This window comes from Homarus americanus, unplaced genomic scaffold (assembly GCF_018991925.1).
Source record: "Homarus americanus isolate GMGI-L3 unplaced genomic scaffold, GMGI_Hamer_2.0 scaffold45469, whole genome shotgun sequence".
Lineage (NCBI taxonomy): Eukaryota > Metazoa > Arthropoda > Malacostraca > Decapoda > Nephropidae > Homarus > Homarus americanus.
This window is the reverse complement of record NW_024743834.1, coordinates 212,501-225,561: the sequence shown is the minus strand read 5'-3', so window position 1 is coordinate 225,561 and position 13,061 is coordinate 212,501. Positions and strand designations below refer to the sequence as shown.

The following is a 13,061-nucleotide window of genomic DNA, read 5'->3' as shown; positions in this document are numbered from 1 at the left end:
ACGCACTATCCCTGATGTCGGACCCCTCCCCCACCCTCTGGAAGAAGCTATCAGCATCAATTTCATTCCCAAATTAGTGAAACACCTTCACTTAACCCTAGCAGAAAGATCACTCCTTGCTCTATCACCGAAACTGGGAGGAATGGGATTGACCAATCCAGAGGAGATTGCTGCCACCGAACATCAAAACTCAGTTAAGCTCATGGCAGCCCTCACTGACCACATAATAGCTCAGAACCCAACAGGTGAGGTGGATACCAGTAAAGTAAACAAGATTCGAAGGTCCATTACGACAGAACGACAGCACGGCCAAAGTGATAAGTTGCAGCAACTGATGCTGCAAGTACCAGAGAATTTTAAAAAAAAGTAGGAGGTGGGCGCCTCGAACTGGTTAACTACGTTACCGATAAGGGCAAATGGTTTCAGTCTCAATAAACAAGAATTTATGGATGCCAGTGCTCTAAGGTACGGTAGGCCAGTAGAAGGTTTGCCCTCCCAATGCGTGTGTGGCTCTTCCTATGACGTCGATCACGCCATGGTGTGCAAGAAAGGGGGCTTCATATGCATGAGGCATGACGAAGTAAGGGATCTCACAGCAAATATGTTGAAGGAAATCTGCCGGGATGTCAGGGTAGAACCGACTCCCCTTCCATTGGAGGGTCAGAATTTGCAACATAGGACTTCAAACACATCCAACGAAGCCCGTGTTGACGTCAGTGCTCGAGGATTCTGGACGCGGGGACAGCGAGCCTTCTTCGACATCAGGATTTTTTATCCCATGGCCGCATGTCACCGTAACTTAGCTCTCGATGCTGCACACAGGAGGAACGAGAACGACAAGATAAGGGCATAGGGGAGAGAATTCAGAACGTTGATGAAGGCAGCTTCACTCCTCTAGTGTTCACAACCTCTGGTGGGATGGGACCAAGTGCAAGATGCTTCTATGCCAGACTCGCGGAGGTGCTATCCGAACAGAAGCAGCAGCCCAGAAGTTATGTTACAGCTTGGATGAGATGTCGACTGTCCTTAGGTCTGCTTTGCTCTGCCTCAGGGGAACGAGAGCATCGGCCCCAAAGCCGACAACAGTTGCAGATATTGACTATGAGGCAAAAGTCACTGAATGCCGCATAGATCTGCGGCTAAACTAACTCAACACAGCTATGATAGCTACTTATGTATTAGGATATTTAATTTTAAGGTAATAAAATGGCGGCGAAGGTGTGGCTATTGGGGGAGGATGGAGGCCAATTTGTAAAAAAAAAAAAAAAGTAGCCATAGTAGTAGTAGTAGTAGTAGTAGTATTGTTCTTACCACCGTGTTTGTTTCCTCAATACAGAATAAAACACAAAAGCTCAACAGCACCTCTAACAACATTATATCCTGCACATTGATCAAAGTCAGGGTCAGAACGTCACTTGTGGTCTAATTACAGGGATCAACAGACCACCAAGGCTGTCGCGACCTGCCAGCGTTTACCTTATGTTCCAAAGCACACACACACACATGTAACCCAAACTGAAAACAATACAAAATTAACGGCGATGTGGCATTGGACACTCAGTTGCCAATGAAGTAATCCAACCCCCTTTAAGGTGTGTTTGTAGGGTATAAGGAGGCCAAATGATCAAATCCCATTCGTGTAGTAATGTCATATGTGTAGACTTAACAACACACATACATACGCCTAAAGTAATTCCTTCGCAATCTATCTTTACTTCTGGTTTAACAAGTGAGTCAAGTCGACATACTACCATTGTCTTTGTCATATTACGGTACGTCATATAAGCACGAAAGTTTCCTATGGCTGTGACAATATTAATATCAGTATTGGTTTTGTATTAAAATTAATATTATATGTATAAATCTAATCATATGTGTTTCAGTAGATCGTCAAAAATATATTTTATGAACTGTTAAATTATGACTTTCTAAACACATTCAATTTGTTTCCACAATTTTCCAAAAGATATTAAATATTTATTACCACACATAAACGACATCTGATAGATTTATTTTATTCATTTATTTATATTTATTTTATTAATATTATTTAATCATCTACTACAACGCAACACAAACTTGAAATAATAAAATAAGTAAAAAGTTGAAGAATTTAGGACAACCAACGTTCCTGGGTGTTGACCCTCCATTAGTCACACTAGCCAGAGTCGAGCAGACGATATCGTGAACTGTCTCCCACATAACCTACTCCCATGAACTGATTCCCTCATCTATTTTATAACACATGGCTGGAATAATGGCGTTACAAACATCTAAGAGAAAAGCTATGGTGTGGACAGATGAGAAAATTTAAAGTGTTATGCTGTGATGTAAACAAACTTTTCCCGAACGTATTTAAGAATTGTTTGCTAAAAATATCGACAATATCAATTACATCATCAGTGTGTTAAGCGATAATATTGCGAGTGATGTTGTTCTTAGATATTTGATGAATGTTCGTGTGACTTGAGTGATAATTATTGATCTCGGTTAAATGAATGGTAATACTGCAGCAGATGGCTAACAGAAGTTGTTCGATTTAGTTATTTTTTTCCACAGATGTTCTTTATATGATAGTAAGTAATAAAAACGATACGACAACTTTTTATTTATATTATAAGTTTTAATTGTTTTATTTGTTCTAAGATCATAGATCTCCTACAGTGGGCAGGGTATGAAGGGTAAAACACAGTGGAAAACTGATCATATGACACTAAAATAATGTCTCTATATACTTTGTACGTGAAAAATTATTATTTACCGTAAATATTCCTCCGATAACTCTGCTGTTGTCTGCTCTTTGTTTGTTTCTGCACAACAACTGACCGGCTCAGTCCAAGTGTAATCTCATGTCCACAAAAAATTTCAAATTACACCATGCCTCTTCAAGAAAGTTGCCTTCTTTGGTACCAGATATCAAAGTAAGTACTTTCTATTTAATATGGCGAGAGTCGAACCCCCGAGCTAGGAAGGTAGGTATGGTTGGTAAGGTCAGGTTCTTTTAAGTTCTGTGCATTCTCATATCGTTTTTATTACTTCCTATCATCCAAAGAACATCTGTGGAAAAAAATAACTAACTCAAACAACTCCTTCTGGTGTTAGCCGTCTGCTCCGGGACTACCAAATGAAAATTAATGATCTCGGTTGAGTGATAATTAGTGACCACGGGATGAAGCCATCAGCAAGACCACCAGTGAGTACTTTTACTGTTTTAGGTAATATTCAAGAGGTTGTTCCAGCCTTAGTAGCTACCTGAAGAAATTTTTTCCATAGAAGATAAAAGTTTCCCTTCCTCAAAAAACAGACATAAAATGCAGGAGGAATATTTTTTGTGATATATTTATATATCAGTTTGGACTTAAGAAATGGGTGGAGGAAGACGGTCTCCATTAGTGTCAGGTTTACATTAAGAATTGCTAGCCACTGACGTTTTGGGACCCAATGATGTCATTGAAGATATTACTGTATCGCACATTGTTCATACCTGGCAGTAATGTACAGTAGCTAAAGATTGCCAGAGTTCAGAGGAATTTTTTCATAAAATCCGATTTTTCATATTTTTGGGATTGTTCACTGCAGGAGCCTTCCCTTGAGGAGTTGATACTTGGTTTCCATCTTAAGTTAAAAAAAAATCTCCAGGAAGAACAATAATAATCTCTGACTAAAGGAAGCCTCAGCCGGATAGCGGGTCAATAGTTGCTCCTCCATATACGGAGAAACATAAATAATGATAAAAGTGAAATGACACAAAATGCAGTCCTTCTCTTCTGTTTTTTTTGGGGGGGGGCGGAGGTTGGGATCTCAGGTTTTATTTTTCATGTGAAGGCTGAGTAGATGTGTATTTTTGAGAGATTTACTTTTTTTGTGGATGTAGGAAAGTACATAGGTATATGGTATCTTTTTGCGGCACAATTTGAAATTTTTGTTCAATTTAAATATTTTTCAGGTCTTGATAAAGGTCATGCGTTTCCTTTAATGCAGCCGAAAGCAAAATACTATTATTTTTGTTTCTTTAGTTCCTTTAGAACTGAGTGGAGGTGAACGCTTCGGATTCATGCGTCAATACTCTCGAGGTTCACAAAGGGTGGATTGACGATGCTGACTGTACCAGTTGGAAATGTCTCCAACTGTACATGTAATGGGAAAAAAGGACAAATTTTTACAGGTTCAATGTTTGACTAAACTTTTACATTAAGCATCTTTACTTCTCGAAACGATTAACACGGATGAAGTTCACAAGTGTATTTTGCCTTTTATTCTAATACATATAAACCACTTTACTAATCAGTGTCATAACTAAGATAAATAAGTAAAATCATCTGTCAGGTTTAAGTCACACTAACAAATCTTTCCTCCTACAGACTGGCTTAGCACCGCGTGTGTTCTCCTCCTCAAGTAGTTGAATATCTTGGGTGCAGGTGTGTGTGTGTGTTACCTCACGTACTACCTTAATTTATCTTATTGGTATTCTGGAGCACTATCCCTCAGCTGGCATACCTCTTGCCACCTGAGGTCACTTACACCTGTAATTTGGACAGTAAGTTTCAAGGAACACAATTCTTATCACACATTACAGTGGGTGTGACGGTGGTAAACATGACCCTGGGATTACTCAGTAGTGTATTTGGGGATATATCCTTGTCCTTGGATGTATGCACCGTGTCTCTATCTATATATGTACATGACGACAGTGTGTTGAGATATGATAAATGTAGTGGGTGGGACTCATTTGTGGGTGTTGTGCAGTGGTGCGTGAGATTGGTTCGTTGGGTTCTTGTGTTACTACTACTACTACTACTACTTTTTTTAATGGCCTCCAGCCTCCCCCAATAGCCATTCCTTCGCCACCATTTTATTACCTTACTACTACTACTACTACTACTACTACTACTACTACTACTACTACTACTACTACTACTACTACTACTACTATTACCCCTACTACTACTACTTTTACTACTCACCAGTATAGATATATATATGCACAGATATTGCGTCATTAGGTTACAACATGAGCAGAGGTGGGGTGGGTGTGGCGAGGCCGGGGGGCGGAGAGGGACTTAAGTTATATATACACCAGGCGGCTGGAACTCTCGGAATATTGCGTCGCCGCCACTTTTAACGACTACACAATTGGGTAATTAAGACGCAGCGCTCCCTACCCTCACGGCACCATAAGCTCGGTCTCTGGAGGTGCTTGGGGACGCAGGTGAGAGAGAGAGAGATGTAAATGGAACAGAGAAAGAAAAGGAGTTGATGGATGAAGGATGTAGAGAAGGAAAAGGTAGAGAGAGACAGGAGAGGAAAAGGAGAAATAAAGGAAGAGGAAGAATGAAGTAACCAGGAGAGAGAGAAGACGGAAAGGAGGGTAGATAGCGAGGAACAGAAGGGAAGGAAGTGTAAATGGAAGAGAGGGAAGAAGAGATAAAAAAAGAGACGATAAAAAATAGAGAGGAGATAAGAAATGCTCGGAAACTAACCTAAAGGAGAGAAGAAAGGAGAATAAGGGAGAGGGCAAGGAGGAAAAAGTAAGGGAGAGGAGAAGGAAGAGAGAGAAAGGGGAGGGGGGCGATGAATGAGGCAATAAAAAGTGACAGAAGGAGGAGTGTGAAAGAGCAGGTAGAAATAAAAGAGAAGGTAGAGAATTGAATGGAAGGGGGAGGTAGAATTGAGATGAAGGGCAGTGGGGTGAATGAAGAGGGGCGAGTGAGGTGGATGAAGGGAGAGTGAGGGAGAGTGGGGATGAATGGAAAGGAGAGTGGGGTGAATGAAGGAGAGTAGAGGTGAGAATGGAAGGGAGAGTGAGAGGTGAATGAGAGGGAGAGTGAAGGGAGAGTGGGGTGAATGAAGGGAGAGTGGGGTGAGAATGAAGGGAGGTATAGAGGTGGATAGAAGGGAGGTGGGGTAGAATGGAGAGGGAGAGTGGGGTGAATGAAGGGAGAGTGGAAGGGAGGTAAGGGTGAGATGAAGGAGAGTGAGGTAGGTGGAAGGAGAGTGGGGAATTGAATGAAGGAAGTGAAGATGGAGATAGAGAAAGGGAGGAGTGGGAGTGGAGGGCAGAGTGAAGGGAGAGTGAGGTGAGAATGAAAGGGAGGTGAGGTGAGAATGGAGGGAGGTGGGGGTGAGTGAAGGTGGAGTGAAGGAGGTGGGGTGAGGAGATGAAAGGGAGAGTGAGGGTGAGGAATGAAGGGAGAGTGGGGTGAGATGGAGGGAGTGGGAGTGGGGAATGGAAAGGGAGGTGGGGGTGAGATGAAGGGGCCAGGTGGAGGAGTGGGGTGAGAGAGGTGGGGTGAGGAATGGGGGAGGTGGGGTGGTGGGGGGGTGGAGTGGAAGGGGAGGTGGGGTGGGGAATGAAAGGGGAGGTGGGGTGAGATGGAGGGAGGTGGGGTGGGGAATGGAAGGGAGGTGGGGGTGGATGGAAGGGGAGGTGGGGTGAGGGAATGAGAGGGAGGTGGGGAATTGAATGGAAGAGATTGAGTGAAGGGAGGTGGGGTGGATTGGAGGGAGTGGAGGAGAATGGAAGGTGGTGGATGAGGGGGTGTGGGGGCCAGATGAGAGGGCAGAGTGAAGAGAGAGTGAGGTGAGAGTGAAAGAGTGGGGTGAGAATGGAAGGGAGGTGGGGTGGATGAAGGGTGGAGTGGAAGGGAGAGTGGGGTGAGATGAAGAGGGAGGTGGGGTGAGGAATGGAGGGGAGGTGGGGTGGGTGGAGGGCAGGTGAGGTGGATGGAGGGAGGAGTGGAAGGGGGAGGTGGGGTGAGATGGAAGGGCGGAGTGGGGTGGATGGAGAGTGGGGTGGATGGAGGGAGGTGGGGTGGATGGAGGGGCCCAAGGTGAAGGGAGAGTGAGGTGAGAATGGAGAATTAGGGGTGAATGGAAGGGAGGTAAGGGTGAGATGAAGGGCGAGAGTGAAGGGGAGAGTGAGGTGAGGAATGAAGGGAGGTAGGGGTGAATGAAGGAGAGTGAAGGGAGTGGGAGTGAGAATGAAGGGAGAGTGGGGAATTGAATGGAAGGGGCAGAGTGGAAGGGAGGTGGGGTGGGGAATGGAAGGGAGAGTGAAGGGTGAGATAGGGGCGAGTGAAGGAGAGTGGGGTGAGAATGGAAGGGAGAGTGAGGGTGAGAATGGAGGAGATGTATAGGTGGTCATCATAAACATCACCACCTAAACTATCATGTTTACGTCACCATACCTATATAGACGATACGTGGTTGAGCTCACTTCCACGTCTCGAATTGTATTTTTAACACTCCTATTTATTACAACAACCTGCTATAACCTTGACAAGACCTCAAAGGCTCAAGGACAGGATAAATGGAGGTGAGGTGAAAATATGTCCCACACCCAACAGGAGAACAGAAAAGGAGAGATCATTCAAGTAATAAGAGAGGGGGAAATAGTGGTGATGACGCAGTGGGTGGAGGAATGGGAGGACGGAATGTCAGTTGAAGTATCTCCCTGAAGGTGAATAGACGAGATGGATCGTCGATCATGTCCCTCAGCAGTGCTGAGAGAGAGAGAGAGAATCCAGGCTTCTGATGGTATGAATAATAAAATATTTAAGTCACAATAGATAGATTGATAAAAAAAAAACTCTTATCACATCATAACTATAACATTATTTCTCATATAAGACATCAAACACAGGTAACATTCCAACATAATTCATTATCTTATCATCAGACAGATCAACATAGTACTAGTTTCCATGATAACTCTATAGTATAAATTCAAGTATATAAATTTAGTGTGTGTGTGTGTGTGTATGATCATTAATGTAAAGGTAGTGACTCAGCTGCCATGTGAAGTATTATAATCTCTGTAACTTGTGGTTATCTGTATATGTCTGTTTGTAAGTTAGTAATATGGTTGTAATAGGTTATGAGTGTGTGTGTGTGTGTGTGTGTGTTTGTTTGTGGGTGTGTGTGTGTGTGTGTGTGTGTGTGTGTGTGTGTGTGGGTGTGTGTGTGTGTGTGTGTGTGTGTGTACTCTTAAGACTCAATGGACAGCATCAACAAAAAGTACAATGCTTCACTGACCGTCTTCAAGGACTGGAATATTTATTGAGATTCTGCTTTCTCATGGTGAACTTTTCTCTCGTTTATCTTAGTGATTCACAGGAGACTTGAGAATGTATGTGTGTGTGTGTGTCTTGGTTTACTGAGTTCTCTATATGTTAATCATTGGGTCGTTAGGTATGGTATGAGTGTAAGTTTTTTCATAGGTTTTATGGGATTCACCATGTTTAACATATATATATGAACTCATTTTATGTGTCGCATAGACTGGAGTGCGATTTAGTACCTAGACTGGAATGCATTGAAGTACAATAGACTGGAATGCATTAGAGTACATAGACTGGAATGCGATAGAAGTACAATGAGCTGGAATGAGTTGTCGTAATTCCACATCATTCATTACACCTGTATAATGGTCTTCCCCCCAACACCATCACTCATACCACATGATGTTTATCCTCATACATGAAAAACTGACCATGACCTCCCCTCCCCTTGAGCATGACCTGACATGGAACACGCTTGAGACATGCAAAAAGACAAAGCACGCACAGACAGTCACCGCGCCGCCCATGACACGTACAGCAACAAGCAGAAACCAGCCAGGCACACCACACACCTTATAGAGAAGTTTTTATGCAGTAATATTCATCATCTTTGAGGCATTGGCATTAATTTCTATTTAATTTCCCTATACGAAGAGACACCCTGTATACGACCCGGATTTATATGTTATTATCCTTGCTATATAACCCTTGTGTATGTTATTAGCCTTGTGAGTCTTGGCAACCTGTTTCTAACCCGGAAATACGAGAGTTACACGATACTCTGCTGTAAGTTTCTAGATAATGTTGTCAATTGATGATGATCTTGTGCGGTTATTTGTCTTATAAGGAAACTGTGACAGAGAGAGACATAGAAACAGACGATCATTAAAGGTGTAAAGTCTTGTAGGCTATTTTCTCTTCTCACACACACACAAGTAGCAACTGACAAAATCCCTGAGTGTTTACATTCTATTCTTGGGACAATGAACAGAGACGAGGCAGTCAGTGTGTGTGTGTGTACCTGTCAACACGAGTGGAAAAAAACACACAAAAGTAAACTGTACCTAGTTTTAAAGGTGACTGTATTAACAAGGGTAGGACGGAGGAGGATGGTTGGAAGGTAACCCACCCACCCCCCCCTGGGAGAACGTTGGAAGAGGATAGTGGTATGTAGGTGAGTGGCATGTTGGTATGTTGGGATAGGATGGTACTGATATGTAAGGATGATACAGGTTAGTGAAGAGAGACTGTAGGGTCAAAATAGATTAGTAAATGGTAGTTGTACAGGAGAAGCCAGGGGCGTTCATTGGTAGTTATAGAGACTAGGGGCGTTCTCGAGGAGTTATAGAGACTAGGGGCGTTCTCTAGGAGTTATAGAGACTAGGGGCGTTCTCTAGGAGTTATAGAGACTAGGGGCGTTCTCTAGGAGTTATAGAGACTAGGCGTTTCTCTAGGAGTTACAGAGATTAGGGGCTCTTAGAGTTAGACTAGCGCCCTCTAGGGAGTTATAGAGACTAGGAAGGTCTACTTAGTATTATAGAGGCCAGGAGCGTCTAATAGAGGGAGAATTTCTAGAGCGACATTTTGCAGACTTAAGAGGAACAAGACTGGAGGACAAGAGACACAAAGAATTAACGAAAGGAATTGATAAAAGAAGAGAAAGAGAGAAAGACAGAGAGAGAGAGAGAGAGAGAGAGAGGGAGAGAGAGAGAGAGAGAGAGAGAGAGAGAGAGAGAGAGAGAGAGAACAGATGTCTTTGAATACACTAGGACAGACAAACCACACATGATGAACGCAACCAGGCAACATACACTGAGGTAGAAAAAAAATGACTTTCAAGATCCGGAATCATTTTACGCAAGATACAACAAAAACAAAATAACAACATTCTGAGCCTTGTGTTTCCTTGTGACCGTTGGCCTTCGTGTAAACAAAGACACTGTCAGTTGGCGGCGGTGTGGCAGCGACGGGCACAGCTGGAGGGAAGAGACGCAAGGACACGGGATCGATACACAGGCGTGGCAAAGATAGAACGTACGCTCAGCCCAGGAAGGTTGCAGAATTGGATCCCGGGGGTGGTGAGGGGTTGTGGGGTGGTGGTGAGGGGTTGTGGGGTGATGATGAGGGGTTGTGGGGTGATGGTGAGGGGTTGTGGGGAGGTGGTGAGGGGTTGTGAGGTGTTGTCGGTTGAGGTGAGGGGGTTGTGAAGTTGTGAGGGGTTGTGGGGTGATGGTAAGTGGGTTGTGGGGTGGTGGTGAGTGACTGTGGGGTGATGAATTGTTTGTTAGGTTAGGTTAGGTTTATACACTATCCATGAAAATATAAAAATCAAGAAAAAAATCATATCCGGTGTAAGTGTGTCTGTACGGTCACTTAATACAGCTATGTATGTATGTATGTATGTATGTATGTACAGTATGTATGTATGTACGTATGTATGTTAACAGGGTCGTGTGATTTAATTCCCCTTGGTCGTTAACCTGGACTAAAGGGTTTAAACCATTGTTTACTTCAAGGTCTTCCCATCAGTGTGTGTGTGTGTGTGTGTGTGTGTGTGTGTGTGTGTGTGTGTGTGTAGTTAGCCATGCCACGGAGGCTGTAGGATGATAGTTATGTTGCAGGCTGTAGGATGATAGTTATGTTGGGCGCTGTGAGATGATAGTTCGGCTTTAAACTTTGGGTCACATGCTGGTGAATGGCTCTGCTTTGCTTGTCATGAGTGAGTGGTCAAGGCGATCCAGAACCACGGTGAATGTTGTTATATTAAAGGGCCAGCATACTGTATATCGTGGAGGTTCTGGTAACAGTGGCTGCTGGGGACCTGGGGGAATGGCTACTGGGGACCTGAGAGAGTGGCTGCTGGGGACCTGAGAGAGTGGCTGCTGGGGACCTGAGAGAGTGGCTGCTAGTGACCTGGGGGAGTGGCTGCTGGGGACCTGAGAGTGGCTGCTAGTGACCTGAGAGAGTGGCTGCTGGGACCTGGGGGAGTGGCTGCTGGGGACCTGAGAGAGTGGCTGCTAGTGACCTGGGGGAGTGGCTGCTGGGGACCTGAGAGAGTGGCTGCTAGTGACCTGGGGGAGTGGCTGCTGGGGACCTGAGGCAAGAACATTGTTTATTTCCTGACTTTCTAAGAATAGTTAAGCTTTCCACTGGCCAGAAATACCAGATTATGTTAAATTTATGTGGTTTGGAGAGCCGGGTGTGTATGTGTGTGTGTGTTAAAAGTTTAGTGGGTCTTATTTAACATATTATGGTAAGTTAAGGTGTCATTAGTCTCCAGTAACCTAACCTAACCTAACCTATCCTAACCCTCCAGAGTTATTTCACAAAAGATTCACATTCTTTTCCGGGAGCTAAGAGGCGTGACCCAAGAACCTCCACTCACGGTGCAGAGGGAGGAGGGGTGAGAGGCGAAGGACGGAAGGGAAGGGAGAGTGGGAGACGGGAGGGGAAGGGGGATAGGGAGGGGCATAGGGGATTTGACCCACCTGTAGTGAAAAGCAACTCATTCAAGAAGACACATTCTAAAGCCACAACAAACCGGGTGGACGTCTTCAGATGAGTGCCCCTGGGAGTAACCACCGCTCTCACCTTCAAGCTACCTGAGGTCTTTAGTATAACATTATAGGAGGTGAACCTTATACTACAATAACCTATAATACTTAACTTGATTATATTACCATTTTATTAGTCATTAGTGAAGAATCCTCCCCAATTATACTAAAATGCCGAGATATAAAATTATATTGGTAACTCAGTAGGGATAATGTTTGAAGATATAAATGGTATATTTGTTTAACAGATTAGTGAATATAATATAAGATTTATATGATAATATATGTATGTGTTCTTCAGGCAACTGATTGTGTTAATTCTATTATGAGGAGAGACATTCTTCACTTATTGTTAAATAGGAATTTTTGGTGATGAGATTAAAATTGGATGTGTGTGTGGGAGTGTGTGGGGCTGGGAGTGTGTGTGTGGGTGTGTGTGTGGGACTGGGAGTGTGTGTGTGTGGGATGTGTGTGTGGGAGTGTGTGTGTGTATGTGTGTGTGTGTGTGTGTGTGTGTGTGTGGGAGTGTGTGTGTGTGTGTGTGTGTGTGTGTGTGGGTGTGTGTGATGTATGTGTGTGTGTGTGTGTGTGGGAGTGTGTGTGTGTGTGTGTGGGTGTGTGTGTGGGAGTGTGTGTGTGTGTGTGTGTGTGTGTGTGGGTGTGTGGGTGTGTGTGTGTGTTTAGGTGTGTGTGTGTGTGTGGTGTGTGTGTGTGTGTGTGTGTGTGTGTGTGTGTGTGGGAGGTGGACTGGTGTGTGTGTGTGTGGGTGTGTCGGAGGTGTGTGTGTGTGTGTGTGTATGTGTGTGTGGGTGTGTGTGTGTTTAGTGGTGGGTGTTGGGTGTGGGTGTGTTTAGGTGGGTGTGTATGGGTGTGGATGTGGGTGTGTGTGTGTGTGTGTGGGTTTAGGTAGGTGTGTGTGGGTGTGTGAAGGTGTGTGAAGGTGGGAGGAGTGTTGGGGATGGGTGGGCTAGGTTAGGTTAGGTTAGGTTAATTTATTTATTTATTTAGTTGAATAAAACATTTCGCCTCAGAACAACGACTAAATAGCTTTTAAATATACAAACCAAAGATTTTTTTTTGTCAATATAGATTTATACGAGAAACGTCCTAATTTGGAGGTAATAAAAACGTTTAATATATCCTGGAAATATCACCCAAAATATACCAAGTGAATTAACCTAGATCTCTATACCCTGGGCATTATATCCTCATAAATTATTCCCACAATTCATTCCTATTCTACTCGTTTTAAAATTATTTCCCGTAACACGTTTTCAAAATTTATTCCCTAAATTTATTCCCCGGAAAGAATATAAAGGTGACCTGGTCCATCTCTATTTGTCCACCAGTTATAAATAGAAGCGTTGCCTTTGTTACGAATCCCAACAACGTACAGATCGATCGTGAGTCCACCGTCTCCCTCTCCTCCCAAGCAGAGAGGTTCAAG

At 43.7% G+C, this 13,061-nt stretch overlaps 1 protein-coding gene across 1 annotated transcript in view; it reads right to left on the bottom strand.

Annotated features, from left to right (window-relative positions):
• LOC121877548 overlaps positions 1-13,061 on the bottom strand; it is a 76,874-nt gene that overhangs the window by 44,158 nt on the left and 19,655 nt on the right. The window lies entirely within an intron of this gene.